The 16,369-nt window shown below is 37.9% G+C and overlaps 2 long non-coding RNA genes across 3 annotated transcripts; both read left to right on the top strand.

Annotated features, from left to right (window-relative positions):
- Positions 1–429: 429 nt before the first annotated feature.
- On the top strand, positions 430–12,892 carry LOC136839790 (uncharacterized). Its single transcript, XR_010853465.1, has 4 exons — positions 430–573; positions 2,187–2,337; positions 2,824–3,007; positions 11,957–12,892. It is a non-coding gene; the product is annotated as an uncharacterized lncRNA (long non-coding RNA).
- On the top strand, positions 6,845–10,122 carry LOC136839618 (uncharacterized). 2 transcript variants are annotated; one of them, XR_010853399.1, is made up of 2 exons: positions 6,845–8,515; positions 8,590–10,122. It is a non-coding gene; the product is annotated as an uncharacterized lncRNA (long non-coding RNA). The 2 variants fall into 2 exon arrangements; XR_010853398.1 differs by having other exon boundaries at positions 8,563–10,122.
- Positions 12,893–16,369: the final 3,477 nt, after the last annotated feature.

Below are 16,369 nucleotides of genomic sequence, written 5' to 3'. Positions count from 1 at the left end.
GATTACAAATTCATGATTAGACCAGGAAAGTCATCAGAGTGATATTTTGGTAACAACGTTTGTTCAATACCAAATGCCTGATCTAACAATCCCCAACCAGAGTTTTTAAAGGTTCATGTGATAGATAACTCGAGAAGAACTAAAAAACGGAGAATGGGAAAGAATAGTTTTCTTGGGAAACATTTCTTGGCGATTATGTACAATTTTTTTCTTAGTTTCAGTTTTCAATATCCTAACTTTAAACGTAGCTTGTAAATTTCATCGCAACCAACAGAGGGTTTTTATTTGTTAGTGGCCCTTTAGAAACGAAAACCTTGAGAAAGAAATCGTAAAATGACTGCAATTACAGATGGCTCCACGTGTCTTCCAAGGATAATAAAATTTTAGTACCAAGCCAAATTATAGATGGCGCCACTTGTCTCCCAAGGACGACAAAATTGTAATGTTGGAACTGCTTCGTTCTTGCTTCCTTGTTTTCGTTTCGTGGCGATAATGATCCCCGAAGACTGACGATCTCTATTTGACCGAAAGACCTTTGCATTGGATGGAAATCGAAGGCTTTAATTCTTGTTGGTGAGTTCCATAGCTGAGTTAAAGCAGTGGTGTGTGTGCTGGTCCCTCGAACATTGGTTGTTGACTTAATCTCTTATCATTTAACCCCAACGTAAATTGTAAAACTCGTTATTTTGAAAACGTACAAGGACCCCAGAGAGGAATTATCCCAGGGTTAATCGTGGTCGTTTTTGTAAGGAAGTTTTTTTGTAACACAGTTTAACACAAGACCTTGGTTTGACAGTGTGTAAGTTTTCATTAGCGAAGCTAATTTTTCTTTTCGCTAACTTCGGTTTTTTGTTAGATTTATAATGTACTTCCGTAAAACTAGAGACATTATGGCTACACTGCCTTTGATGAATAAACTTTCGGAAATAGTTTGGTTTGTACTGTACTAACGTTTGGCCATAAATGAGCTCAGTTGTGCTGCGTAGCGCAGGCTGTGACTATTTTGTTATATAAATTTTTTCGTATGGTGTACAGCTTTATGGTGTTGGCCAAAAAACCCATGAACTTGCCAAGCAAGCTTCCATCGAACAGAATGTGAGGATAGGTAAGGTAAGTGTAGTAAAACGAAGAAAAAGAATCAAACCAAAAATAAGAAACCCCTAACCTATTTGCTACCATAGAGGTAGAATATTGGCCCTAATCTTTCCTCCAAGTTTGCTACCATGTTCCATACTGCTATAGGAGAGCGGTCGTGCTTGCCAATTTAACTGGAAGGTAGCTCAACTGGGAAGTATTAACCAAGTCGTCATTTTGTCATATAATTTTGTAAGGTGGACTGGCTCCAGTCTACTTTTGGTATTTATCTGCAAGCAACTATGCAGAGCAAGAGAAAGCCATAATCTTTGTCTGACAAGCTTTTTCAGTAGTCAGTTTTAAGACGCCCAACGATAAGAATACATTGTATAGGGGATAATGGTAAGGGTATTTGGAGCCCCAAGGCTTTCGATATAAATTCAAAAGATTTTCACCGCTAATTTTTTTAAAGTTCAAGAAAAATTTGACTAGTCGAGCACGAAGGATTATTATTACGAGTATAGTGCTAGTGAGAAAAATATTAAATCGTAGTTGCCAAAGGCGGCTTGCAAAAAATTGTATGTTACATTAGTAGAAACACGAGGAGGTATAGTACCTCTCACTGGTTGGGGAGTACAATGTACTTGACGTTGGTCTGTTTCATAGTATCTTCCATGAACCTCCATATTCTTTTATTTGAATTGGTTCATGGTGCAAGAAAACTGATTTTCCATGTTAAATACAAAAGCTGATTGTACTTAAGTTCTATTACGAAGCTTTGCAGTTTGTCCGTTGGGAGCTTGCTTCATAAAGTTAATGACGTCTGTAGTGTATCAAAGTTTTATGCCCCTGATTATTAATTTTTTTTAATTGTATAGTGTTTCATAGCTTCGTAACTGCTGTGGCTGTTACTGCAAGGTTAGCAAAATTTTAGTTTTAATGTTTTCTTTTTTGGTTGTCCACGTTATACGAAAGGTCTTAACGTACAGATAAAGAAAATTGGTCTGGAAATGCCAGACAAACCAAATTCTGCTCCACTTCTGTACATAATTATTACCTTGTATGTAGTAAAATGTGAACATTCCTGTAAAGTATATTTTTATTTCCTACAGTCTTGTGTGTATACGAGTGTTATCCCAGAGTTATGAAGATGTTATGCGAGGGCAGTTTATTTTTCACCGCTAAAGGGGCGTTCCTCATTATGAAGCTGGATTTTCAACTTCAAAGATCGGAAAATTGTCCATTACGGATACCAACAAAAATGTAAGTATTAGTTAGCATTTCAAGTTCACGTAGCAATGGCGTGAGATTAAACATGATACCTGAACTGGGTGAGCGTACGCGCTCATCTTCGGAATAGTGAACTTGAGTAAAAACTGACAAGGCATAAATAGTAGTCGTTACTGGGAGGATATGTGCTGAATAGAAAGGGCACGAAAAACGTGAGCAGTGTTTCAAAATCTTTCATTCTCTTTAGTGTCAAATATCAGAACAGAATATGACCAAATTTAGTCAGTGGGGCCTTGAACTACAGTTTGGCCAAAATTTTAAATTTTTTTAGTTAAAACTATACTTTGAAATGTCATGGAATTAAGGGATGGGGCCAGTAATTCTGTATTGCACAAAATCCTCATTGCTGCGTCAGACGTGAATGTGGTCGTGTGAGTGTTTTATTAGTATTTTTCTCTTTAATTAAAAATACTATAGAATGTTCTTTTTCTGAGAACTAACAGTTACTTTTATTTACAGAGTTCAAGACGGTCAAGGAACAAAATAGATTGATGGTCTACGTTTTTCTTAAGATCAAGAAAAAAAATTGCAGTAGTCTTTAAGATAACTCTTCCCAAGATTTAAGTTACATCTGGCACCAAATGAATTATTAATCTGGTCAACAACTGAAGTAATTTCCCTGAAAATTTATGGTGATTTTGGTGTAAGTTATTTTTCGATGTTTTAAAGCTAACATCGTGATGGATTTGCTTTTGAAAGCCACATTACTATTTCAGCCTTAGCCTCGCCCATTTCTTGGAAGCCTTGCTTCGTCCCCTTCCTGCGAACCTTGCCTCGCCTTCTTCCTTGAGAGCCTTGCCTCGCGCCGCCTTGCCTCGCCCCCTTCCTTGAGAGCCTTGCCTCGCCCCCTTCCTCGTGAGCCTTGCCTCGCCCCCTTCCTTGTGAGCCTTGCCTCGCCCCCTTCCTCGTGAGCCTTGCCTCGCCCCCTTCCTCGTGAGCCTTGCCTCGCCCCCTTCCTCGTGAGCCTTGCCTCGCCCCCTTCCTCGTGAGCCTTGCCTCGCCCCCTTCCTTGAGCCTTGCCTCGCCCCCTTCCTTCCTTGTGAGCCTTGCTTTCCTTGTGAGCCTTGCCTTCCTTCCTTGAGCCTTGCCTCGCCCCCTTCCTTGTGAGCCTTGCCTCGCCCCCTTCCTTGTGAGCCTTGCTTCGCCCCCTTCCTTGTGATCCTTGCTTCGCCCCCTTCCTTGTGATCCTTGCTTCCCCCTTCCTCGCCCCCGCCCCCTCCTTGTGAGCCTTTCTTCCTTGCCCCCTTCCTTGAGAGCCTTTCTTCGCCCCCTTCCTTGAGAGCCTTGCCTCGCCCCCTTCCTTGAGAGCCTTGCCTCACCTCCTTCCTTGTGAGCCTTGCCTCCCCCCATTCCTGAGAGTCTTGCCTCGCCCTACGCTTCATGGATATCGCCTTTATATTTTTTGTTCAGTATTTGCGTGGGCGTGTCTAGACTAAATTGTACGGTGAGCTAATGTTTACATTGTGGAACTTGAAACAAGGCAAATGTGCGTGACCCATGGGTACTGGATTTTAATTATTTTTAATCAGTTTGTACAGTTTGTAAACTTGAACATTTTGCTACATCTGTGCCGTTTATAAAGGAAGAATCACAAATTTTTATATTCATTCCTTTATAAAGGAAGTATCTCAAATTTTTTTCATTCCTTCAAATATAAGCTGTGTATTGTAACTAGAGCTTTATATTGGTTTGAAATTAGGATTTTTTTCTTTTAGTTGTTGAGCAGTAGATTTTTTCTCATAAAGCCTCTCCACTATGTTTCTGTACTGTTACTAGCAGTCTTCATTTTTTACCTTTTTTTTTTGTCACTTGTCATGTTTCTCAGTTTGTTGCGTCCTAGTTTAAAGCATTTTCTTTCTTGGCCATTTCACTTTTGTTAGGTCTTTGCCTTTCACCTAGTTTCCTAATTAATCTCAGCCATTTGCTTCGTTACGTAGTCTGTGTCATGCCTTATTTGTTGGATCTTAGTATCCTGTGACCTTTGCCTCTGGTATCCCTTAATGTCTGTCGGGCCTTTTCATCATAAACTTGCTTCTTTGCCAAGGTCTTGTATTTCAATGGTTGATCAGGTAGTCCTCCATGCGTGAATTTTCCCTAGATTTACCATGCCTTTTCTTCTAGTTTATTTTATACTTTCATTCCAGAGTTGTCATGCTTTAGCTTCAGGTTGTCATACTTCATACTTTCATAGGTTCTCAGGATTCCATTCATTAACTGTTATATTGTAATATGATCTCCCTTATAGCTTATTACTGGTTTCAAATTAGGCTTTTTCTTTTCAAAGTGCTGCCGAGGATGCTGAGCTTTTAATTCTAAAGCCTCTTGATATGCCTTTGAATTTGTGTTCAACAGTTAAAACCTGTTTTTTTAACGCTAGATTTACTATGGAAACTGTAAGATTTAAGTTTTTTTTTTCAAAGGACTTCCATTATTTGCTTAAGTCCGTCGTTCAAGTTGTCTTAAAAGTCACGCTGTCCGTGACTGCTAACATTAGTTACCTGTCATGCTTCTGTTTGTCACGTCCTAATGTCTATTTATTTTTAATTTTATGCTGTATCACTTTTTGTTAGAAATCCTCTGCCATTCACCTGGTTTTTTTTTCTTTGTCATGTCCTATACTTGATTTGTTAACGTGGTCTGTCACTGCCAAATTTTGTTGGGTCTACTTTCCTGTGACCTTTTCTTTCTGGAGTACCTATTTTGTCAGGCATTTTATCATAAATCTTTGTAAATATCTGGTCTTTAATACGTTGATCAGGTAGTATCATGTCCATTTTTTGGGAAAGTGTCGAATATGCAATTTTTAAACTTTTGAGTTACCTATATCGGTGATTTTATCACTGAATTCTTGCTTCACCAAAGTATCAATGTGTGTCACACCATCCATGATATATGGTGAGAGCGAGAACTTGATATTTTTTAGAAACAGGTGGTCAGTGACAAAATCACCGTCGATGCAGGTTACTCAATTTTGGAAAAATGTATACCCTACACTGCCAAAAAAAAAAGGGGACAATGTTTTCAGTAAGGTTTTTACACGCTATTCTCAGGTTCTGTCATGCTTTAATCTTCAGGTTCTCATGCGTCTTCGAAAAGTCATGCTATCTCTTCAGTTTGTCATATTCCAATCAAGGTTGTCATGCTTTGCCCCGCATCTTTTCAGGTTCCTTCATGCTTCCACCACTTATCACGATTCTGTAAAGCTATCACTTTATTTTAACCCTCTATCGTGCTTTCTCTTGTAGTTCTGTTGTTTTCCGTTCTATATTTTAGCTTGTCGCATTTCCTTTTTTCTTAAGTCATGCTTTCACTGCATTCAGGTTGCTTTGTCATATTTTCACTCCCTTTTCTTTCAAGTTAAATTGCCATACTTTCACATTTTTCACCCAGCATTTTCATTGCTTTCACTTAATTTAGGTTTCATCTTTAGGCTTACGCTTTATTCAGGTTTTATCACTCTTTCACTCAAATCTTTAGGTTGCAAAGGCATTTCCTTCGAATTTCAGGTTGCATTTTGCACTTTAAATTCTTTCAGGTTCCTGTATCATGTTGCCTTCTGCCACCACTTTTTCAGGTTGCATTTCATGCTTTCATTTAATTTTTAAAGGTTGCTTTGTCATGCTTTAATTCAGGTTGCATTTATGCTTTAAAGTAGCATTTGTTGTCGTTGCGTTGTCATGCTTTCACTATACTCGTCTGGGTTGCATTGGCAAGCGTTCCATTCTTTCAGATGCATTTCATTCATCTATTGTCTGGGTGCATTTCATGCTTTCATGCCATTCATTTAGAGTGAATTAAATACTTTCATGCTATTCTTTCAGGGTGCATTTCATGCTTTCTTGCTAGTCTTTCAGGGTGCATTTCATTCTTCCATGCCAGTCTTTCAGGGTGCAACTCATGCTTTCATGCCAATCTTTCAGGGTGCATTTCATGCTTTCTTTCTAGTCTTTCATGGTGCATTTAATGCTTTCATGCCAGTCTTTCAGGGTGCATTTAATGCTTTCATGCCAGTCTTTCAGGGTGCATCTCATGCTTTCATGCCAGTCTTTCAGGGTGCAACTCATTCTCTTTCATGCCAATCTTTCAGGACATTTCATGCTTTCTTGCTAGTCTTTCACGGTGCATTTCATTCTTTCATGCCAGTCTTTCATGGTGCATCTCATGCTTTCATGCCAGTCTTTCAGGGTGCAACTCATGCTTTCATGCCAATCTTTCAGGGTGCATTTCATGCTTTCTTTCTAGTCTTTCAGGGTGCATTTCATTCTTTCATGCCAGTCTTTCAGGGTGCATTTAATGCTTTCATGACAGTCTTTCAGGGTGCATCTCATGCCTTCATGCCAGTCTTTCAGGGTGCAACTCATGCTTTCATGCCAATCTTTCAGGGTGCATTTCATGCTTTCTTGCTAGTCTTTCAGGGTGCATTTCATTCTTTCATGCCTGTCTTTCAGGCTGCTTTCATGCCATTTTCATGCAACTTTCATGCCAGTCTTTCATGGTGCATCTCATGCTTTCATGCCAGTCTTTCAGGGTGCAACTCATGCTTTCATGCCAATCTTTCAGGGTGCATTTCATGCTTTCTTGCTAGTCTTTCAGGGTGCATTTCATTCTTTCATGCCAGTCTTTCAGGCTGCATTTAATGCTTTCATGCCAGTCTTTCATGGTGCATCTCATGCTTTCATGCCAGTCTTTCAGGGTGCAACTCATGCTTTCATGCCAATCTTTCAGGGTGCATTTCATGCTTTCTTGCTAGTCTTTCAGGGTGCATTTCATTCTTTCATGCCAGTCTTTCAGGATGCATCTCATGCTTTCATGCCAGTCTTTCAGGGTGCATTTCATTATTTCATGCCAGTCTTTCAGGGTGCATTTCATTATTTCATGCCAGTCTTTCAGGGTGCATTTAATGCTTTCATGCCAGTCTTTTATGGTGCATCTCATGCTTTCATGCCAGTCTTTCAGGGTGCAACTCATGCTTTCATGCCAATCTTTCAGGGTGCATTTCATGCTTTCTTGCCAGTCTTTCTGAGTGCATTTAATGATTTCATGCCATTCTTTCTGGGTACATTTCACGCTTTCATGCCATTCATTCAGGGTGCATTTCATGCTTTCTTGCCATTCTTTTAGGGTGCATTTCATGTCATCGTTCTTGGGTGTATTTAATGCTTTCATACCATTGTTGCAGGATGCATTTAATGCTCTCATGCCAGTCTTTCAAGGTGCAACTCATGCTTTCATGCCATTCTTTCAGGGTTCATTTCATGCTTTCATGCCATTCTTTCAGGGTGCATTTCATGCTTTCATGCCATTCTTTCAGGGTGCATTTCATGCTTTCATGCCATTCTTTCAGGGTGCATTTCATGTCATCGTTCCTGGGTGTATTTAATGCTTTCATGCCATTGTTGCAGGATGCATTTAATGCTCTTATGCCATTCTTTTAGGGTGCATTTCATGCTCTTGCCATTTTTAAGGTGCATTTCAAGCTCTTGCCATCAGTTACGGTGCATTGTCACGCTTCCGCTCTATTTAGGTTGCATTTTCATGCTTTTTTTCAGGTGGTAAGATCATGCTTTCCATTCCTTCAAGTTGCACTTCATGCTTTCATGTCATTCTCTGGAGATGCTTTTTCACCCCATTCAGGTTGCATTGTCATGTTTTCTATTCTTAAAGGTTTCACTCAAGCTTTCATGCCATTCTCTCAAGACGCTATGTCATGCTTCCACTCCTAAGTTGCTTGGTCATGCCTTTTCAGATTGAATTCATGCTTTCAAGTTACATGGTCATGTTTTTGCTCTACTCAATCAAGTTGCATTGTACTTTTACACTGCTCGTTCAGGTTGCAGAAAAGCTCGTTCAGATTGCATTCCTGCTTTCACTCCATTTCAGGTTGCATTGTCATGCTTTCACTCCATTTCAGGTTGCATTGTCATGCTTTCACTGCATTTCAGGTTGCATTGTCATGCTTGCACTCCATTTCAGGTTGTATTGTCATGCTTACACTCCATTCCAGGTTGCATTGTCACGTTTTCTTTCCATATCAGGTTGCATTGTCTTGCTTTCACTCCATTTCAGGTTGCATTGTCATGCTTGCACTCCATTTCAGTTTGCATTATCTTTCACTCCATTTCAGGTTGCATTGTCTTTCACTCCATTTCAGGTTGCATTGTCTTTCCATTTCAGGTTGCATTGTCCATTTCATTTCAGGTTGCATTGTCTTTCATTCCATTTCAGGTTGCATTGTCTTTCACTCCATTTCAGGTTGCATTGTCTTTCACTCCATTTCAGGTTGCATTGTCTTTCACTCCATTTCAGGTTGCATTGTCTTTCACTCCATTTCAGGTTGCATTGTCATACCTTCACCCTATTTCAGGTTGCATTGTCATACCTTACTTATTTCAGGTTGCATTTTCATGCTGTTGACTTTTTCGAAATCTGGCCATAGTTAAGATTTCATTTCTTTCCCATGGTTGTTTCACTTTTCGGTAGGTTGTCATGCATTCTTCTTGTTTAGGCTGTCCTCTGTTCATTATTTTCCTTTGGTCAGGCTATTTTGTCTTGCTTTCATACGTGGGTAATAACCATCTTTCTGCTCCTTTGAGAGGTGGTTATGCTTCCATTTACCACCATCCTTATCGGGCGTTTTAAGTCTTGTCAATTTTTGTTAATTTTTATCAGTTAATTTGTTAAGAGGCTTTACATTTTTTTCACGTGATGTCTTTATACTGCAGATTTTTCCAGCAAGTGTTTTGACCCATTTGTAGGCTGTATTTTTTTCGGAGGTTAATCTTTATTGTATTTTACTTTCCACGTCTCTTGTTTTTTCCCGTCACGTTTTTTCAGTCATTCGTGTATCATCTGCCCTATCCAAGTTCAAGCATTACGGGATTCAGGATTCACTTAACCCCCATCTTGTTCAAGCGTGGGTCACTTGTTACACGTTTTTTAATTTTTTTATTTGGTGGCATTTTGTGTATAGCACCTGCTTTGCTGTTTTGAGGGTCAATAAATCTATCATTCTTCTTTGATTCTCCTTTTTCTAGTTTCAAATATGTTGTGTTTTAGTTACCCACTTCCATTTGGGGCATTTTATTTCTGCTGACACCCCCTAATAACATTGTTACAAGCCTTGGCTTTCTTTTGGCTGTGTAATTATCCTTGAGGGTTTCGCAAAACAAATCTTATATTGAATTGTGATTGTAAGGGTAGCTACAGTCCACTTCGGTGAATCCATCGGTTAGTTTTATGCTTTTCTTGATATTTCGATTGGGTAATATGCCAGTGTTTCCCTTGCTATTGCTTTTCAAGACAACTTTTCTTTAAATCTGATGATTTAATGTGGTATATTTTTTTCACATGGTTATTTGACAAATCTGTACCATGCTTCACCTGTTCCATATTGTAGAATTTCATTAAGTGTTTTGCTGGTACACTATTTCTGCCTCTTTAACACTGTTGTCAACGCACCTCATTTAATGAAGCTACCATAATGTTGGCATTTTCTCTTCCTAATTCAGATCCTATCCTAAAGCCATTATCTCTCTCTCTCTCTCTCTCTCTCTCCTTCCTAATTCAGCTCTTGCCCCAAAGCCATAGCTTGTACCCGGTTCTTCGTAGTTTTCTGGGTCTGTGAAATAGTTCTCAAATATCTGTCAAGGGATTTTATGTTGTCAGTGAACTCCAGTTGGCAATGTACATTCATTTGATTTGTTAAACTTTAATAATGCAGTCACAAATGTAGCATTATGAAATAAAGATTTCTTGAAAGCCTTGTTTGAAGTATCCAAAATCTATCATTATGACCCGTGAAATTCATTGAAGTGCAAGATAAGCTTTAGAACTGCTGCTTTTACCTGTTTAGTGTTTACAGTATATTTAAGGCAATGGTTTGCATTTATATCGTTAAAACTTTGTTTTAGATAGAATGAATTAGAGAATTCAAATTTTACCAGATAAAATTTCAAAATTTTTACCATTACCTGTTGGTGCTAAGCATTTTTGGATCCAGGTCATTGTCAAATTGGATCTTATCTAATTATCCCTGACTTATATAAACTGACCTGGCAAAGGATCTACCATAAAATGTTCATAAATTTGGAATGACGCATTTCTGATTCTAGGGTGTCTTTGAACTGAGATCAATATTAGACTTCGTTTATGGAACTCATTAACCAAGCTTGGGGTCTCGTGTAAAAATTTTCCTCATTTTGAATATAAAACAGTATGTGAGGTAATATTAATTTGTATATATATGTTAAAAGCGGGTATTGGGTAGAAAACTAGTTAGTTTACATTTTGTGGAAATATGATTCAGTTTAGTTCAATTTCTGATCTCAGAAGCTGACATAGTAAAGTCGTCTTAAAAAAAGTAAACTTTAGTTCAATGTGACAATTCACTGATTAAACGAATTATGCCAGCGTTGTAACATTGCATAATACAAAAACATTGAACTTCAGAAGTAAAGTTCATGCTAAAAGGTAAATTCATTTTTTCTTGAATCGAAGGGGATAAATGAATAAATGTTACGTAGATTGTGCATTTTCTGGTTTTTAGTTTTTTAAAGTACTTAGTGAATAAAGTGATAAGTAGGATGCTTAAAACTAACAGGTGCTTTGTGGTAATGCCAGTACAGAAGTGGTATTATAGTTATTAATAATGCTGTCATTATAAAAGGCGGTTTTATATTATAGTCAACGTCTCAAGAAATGCAGAGTATACTTATTTTTATACAACATTTAAGCAGCTCATTAAAGCGTTAATTTGGGAAAGGGGTCGAGGTGGTGCTTGAAAGCAATAAATTCACATTAGCAAGACAATTTATTTGAGGTAAACTATAAATGTTCAAGGTCGATATTGCTTAAATTGTATGGTACCGGGTTTTGAGATATGGAGATTTCTATAATTTTAAATATTACCGCTAAGAAAATGCCATGTTTTTAAATGGCTAGGAAAATGTCAGTTTATTCCCACCACTAACTTATATAGTACTAAAAATTTTGCATTCAAGTGAAATTTCAAGTACTGAAGCGATTTTACAAAATATCTTCATTTCAGGCAGGATTGGTAAGGTCAACTTGAAGTAAACGTTTAAAGCTCACAAAGACAATGTTCTATGGGAAGAGAACTGCGTCCAAAGGATAGAAGTTAACAACTGATGATGTTTAACTTCATATGAACAACGTCCAGTTAGCTAATATATTCGCTTGGGAACTAAATGAGACAACCCCTTTCGGATTCTTTCTGGTTGTCATATCTGTGGTGTCTCATACTGATGGCCAACGCCGATTCGTTTGAGGTTTTCAGCTTCTGCGTTATGGTAATATAAACCATGATGTAGAGGACACTGGCAAAGCAATGCCACATACAAATCAAAGTTGACAATTAGCACAGAACAGACCCCAGGTATGACGGCCAGAAAGGGTAAGACGCGGGATGTCTTTTTTAAGCGGATAGATTCAACCAGCCGGACATTTTTCATGTTAACGAATATCGTCATTATTGTAACATTTATCCTTTGGGTGCTTTTTTTGAGCTTAACGTTTTGCTGTGTATTATATGGACTGGAAATGTGTTTAATAACCATCTTTTTTTTTTTTTCAGGGCTCAGCAATTACTACTTCGACTGTACCAAGAGCGATTGAAGACAACTGCGGTACGCACTTCAACAGTGAAAGTAAACGTGCACTGCCATGGGGAATGATTGGACAAAACTACTTTATGCTGTTACTAAGATGAAGGGGAGACAAGTAAGATACGCACTTGCCCGCTGCTATGGGAGAAAACCAAACTACAGTATTTGGGAGGAGACTTTATTCTGCGTTTTACACAGATCAGTGTGAAACACAACTGGGAGACGCACTCGCCCGCTGCCCTGGGTGGTGATTAAACAAGTTTATTCTGCGTTTTGCACAGATCAGGGAGGACTGTGGTTCTGGAAGAAAAGTTTATTCTGCGTTTTGCACATACCAGGGAGAACAACTGTGGCATGAACTCTCCCACTATGGGAAATATTTGGTTTTAAACCATTTTGGAAGAACATTCTGCGCGACATTTTCTCATCTCACAAGAAATAACTTCAAGTTCTAGGAGTCGACTCTCATCTCGCAACGCAACTTTAAGCTCTGGAAGTTCTCACAAGAAATAACTTCAAGTTCTAGGAGTCGCGTCTCTTCTCAAAAGAAATAACTTCAAGTTCTAGGAATCGACTCTCGTCTCACAAGAAATAACTTCAAGTTCTAGAAGTCAACTCTCATCTCGCAAGAACATTCTGCGCGAAATTCTCATCTCACAAGAAGTTCTAGAAGTCAACTCTCATTTCGCAACGCAACTTTAAGTTCTGTAAGTAAAAAATAGCAGAGACTTACTCTAAAAGCCTGTAAATATTCCTTATAACTTCAAGTTCTAGAAGTCAACTCTCATCTCGCAAGAACATTCTGCGCGAAATTCTCATCTCACAAGAAGTTCTAGAAGTCAACTCTCATTTCGCAACGCAACTTTAAGTTCTGTAAGTAAAAAATAGCAGAGACTTACTCTAAAAGCCTGTAAATATTCCTTACTCTAAAAGCCTGTAAATATTCCTTACTGAAATATATGTATATACAAAAGATAAGAGATTATTCCCCCCCTCGTCTCTGAACAGCAGCCAGTTTACTCTGGAATCCTGTAAACATTCCCAACTGAAATATATACACGAAATTATCCCTCTCCCATCTCTGACGTTCATATACCAGTATCCTATTCCAAACCACCGCCCCCCCCCCCCACCACCTCTCCGCTTCTCTAGCATCAGTGAATGTTTCTTTTCAAGGACCAAAGGGTTTCAAAACCCTACAAAAAATATTGGACTGTTAATCACCTCAGTAAAGAGGTCAAACCAGTTTCATTGATGGAATGATTGAGAAAAACCATGAAATATCGTAAACCTCTTAAGATACTTTTGCCAAGCAGCCCAAGTTAGGGGTTTGGCTCCAAGCAGTCATTTTATGCAGTCTGTATTTTACAAACACTTAGTCAAGCGCTATTAAACGTGGTCGACTGAGAAAATACTTTACGTTATTACTTGTAAAGTCAAGCGCTATTAAACGTGGTCTACTGATTACACGTAGTCGACTGAGAAAATACTTAACGCGTTATTGCTTCACATTTCATACAAATACTTGTAGTATGACAATACATTTGAAATTACGTTAAGACTTTGATTTCTACATAAACGTTAATTTTAGTAGTAGTCATGAGATACTTGTACATTACGTTATTTGATACCTACAAACGGTGGCCCAAGTAAAACAAGGTAAATTTCCTTGAAATCCTTTTATTGTATTAGATTGTAGTAAGTGAATAAATGTTTGTATACAATTGATAGAGAATTTTGTTCGACAGTGAATATAATTCATTAAAGACAGTATACTTTACAATATTTAAGATGAAAATTCCAGTTTTCTTATGCTAGCTGAATATATTATACAGCGTTTTAAAGGAAAATTCAACTTTAAATTTCAAAATTGAGGGGAAAGTGAGTAATGTTCTTCAGATCCCTGACTAAGAGATATGAAGTTAAATCTTACAAACAGTTTGCGATTCAAAGACCCTACAATTTTCTGAAACTAACAATAATTACTGCAACAATTTCCGAAATGACATCGTTTAGGTGCAACTGTACAAATTCAAACTTTTGTTACTCGGTGACACCTGAAACACTCGAAAGTAGACAAGATCTCACAGTCATTTGAGCTGTCCCTCATTCCGTACCTTTCTGTCCATAATGGAGTCGAGTAAGGCAAAAGACCTACAAAAACAATACTTCCGTACACTGACCAAATGACTCAGAATGACGACTACTCCAGCACCACCATCCCATCAATTTAAAATTAACATGTTACATGAAGGAAATGAGTCACGACCAAGTTTAAAACTTTTATAAAGGAGAAAAAAAAAGCTTCCGTAAGAGAGACCACAAGCAACAGAATAAGGTTTCAAGATCATTACAAACTAAAAAGCAAAACAAAACCACCAACCCTCGTACCTATCCTATGGTCAAATTATATCTCGGGTTTTAAGAATTCCCGAACCTGCAATTCTGTAGCCAAATGCAGCGGCATGCTAACTGCCTGCAGAACAAATTCTAATTCTTAGATCATTTTTCGCTAAATTTTCAGTTTACTTTGCTGTTATCGAACAGCGTTTTAACTAATAACACTAATTTAAGTCGTGTGAAAAGTTAGACGCTCCTAATATTTATTGGCCTTACAGATAAGACATAGCTGCAATCTGGTGGTGTTAAGGAGGGGTTGTTCCAACTTTAATAACAAAATTATAGGAAACTGGAATTTGAAGGTTAACTGCAGCTAATTTCCCTAGTTTTACATAAAGCACTATCTAAAAATTAAAATTATAAGAAACTGGAATTGGAAGGTGAACTGCACTTAATTTTCTATAGTTTTACATAAAGCACTAAATAGCTTAGCTATAAGAGCGATCTCATCTGCTTTAAAATGTACTAGCGCAAAACTACTAACTCTGCTTCAAAGTAAACCATGCTATGTTCGCAGACTAGGATAATTTATGAAGTCTTACGATAGCTCGGCATAATAGCAATTCTTTTACCATCGGTAATACTGAAATTTAAGGATCAGGCCTCACTAAACGGATAAATGGAAACAGATCCAAGATAATACCCCTTTAAATTACTATTCATATATCATACACGTGTATTGTGACATCCGAAATTTTTAAAGCAAACAAATTGACCCAGGCCAAAAGGACAAGACACCATTCAAGCATCCATTTGTTTCTGTAGACCTGTCTTCCACTAAGGTGTACGGGAATTTGAAGTTCTACTGCGTATTTTCAATAACAGAGCACACCCCTAATTCAATGTCGATTCACTTAGAGCATCGCTCCTGGGAATAGCGATTATACTACCTAAATTCTTTGCTTACTATCCAAAAATGCATACGCAATTCCGCAAAAAAATTTCAGGTACTGTACGTTTGACCGAAGGTGTAAGTCAAAGCAATAATAAATACTTGCTTCTGTACTGTCGTCGTATGAAGATAAAAGAAAAACAATTCAAAGATGAAGGTACTTAAATAATTCAGTTAAAAAACCCCGACAACGCTAGGCATACCGCATGCCTTAGACCCATATAACTTACACTAACATTCCAACCAGTAACAACCATTATATTTTAACCATAGGGATGGCAAAACAAAATGACTACTTCCGTCAAAACTAATGACAATACAACTTTCCAATCATTGCATAACATGCAAATGAATGCGATGCCAACTAATTTACTTAGCACACAGCAAACCTAATAAGCCCATTATCTATGACTTCCAGACACATAAATGCACTGATAAATATGAATTTCTAAACTAAAGTACTTTCATCAAAAAATTACACCATCTTCCAGAGAAGACAATCTACGGAGGAACTATCAGGGCAAAAAAAAAAAAATGCCCATGAAAAATTAGAAATGACAACCTAACAAAATGCAATGAAGTGTCACCGTTCTTACAAAAAATCAGTACAAATCATACCTACAAATTACAGGTAGATCGTAACTCAAACCATATTTACTAAGCGTTGACAAACAATCCAAATAAAATACTATGCATTGTTAGTGCAATCTTTCAAGGAGTGCTTCCCTCAGGAAATTACAGTCTAAACAGCAGAGATGGCAACTACTCTCCGAACATGACGAGGACCCTCGAAGACTGCTTCGAAATGAATGCACTGAGAACATTACCAAATGGTTGCAATGAACATCAAGGACCAAATCAGCGGAAATGATTAAGGAAAAATGAATCAAGGTGGACTATTTCAGAGACCATGTGTCCATTCCGAGTAACAAAAGTATTGAAAAGCCAAAACCCAAGGATGACAAATAGTGAATTTCCTACTGTAAATTTGTATAGAATTATCCTCTGAATTCTACCGATTAACAATTTTCACAGATCTAAATATACGATCTTATTCCTCGACCAATTTGGAATTTAATAAAAAACCTGC

Source organism: Macrobrachium rosenbergii, chromosome 6, assembly GCF_040412425.1.
Source record: "Macrobrachium rosenbergii isolate ZJJX-2024 chromosome 6, ASM4041242v1, whole genome shotgun sequence".
In the NCBI taxonomy this organism is placed as follows: Eukaryota; Metazoa; Arthropoda; class Malacostraca; order Decapoda; family Palaemonidae; genus Macrobrachium; species Macrobrachium rosenbergii.
The sequence above is the reverse complement of the archived record's forward strand: the minus strand, read 5'-3'. Positions and strand labels throughout refer to the sequence as shown.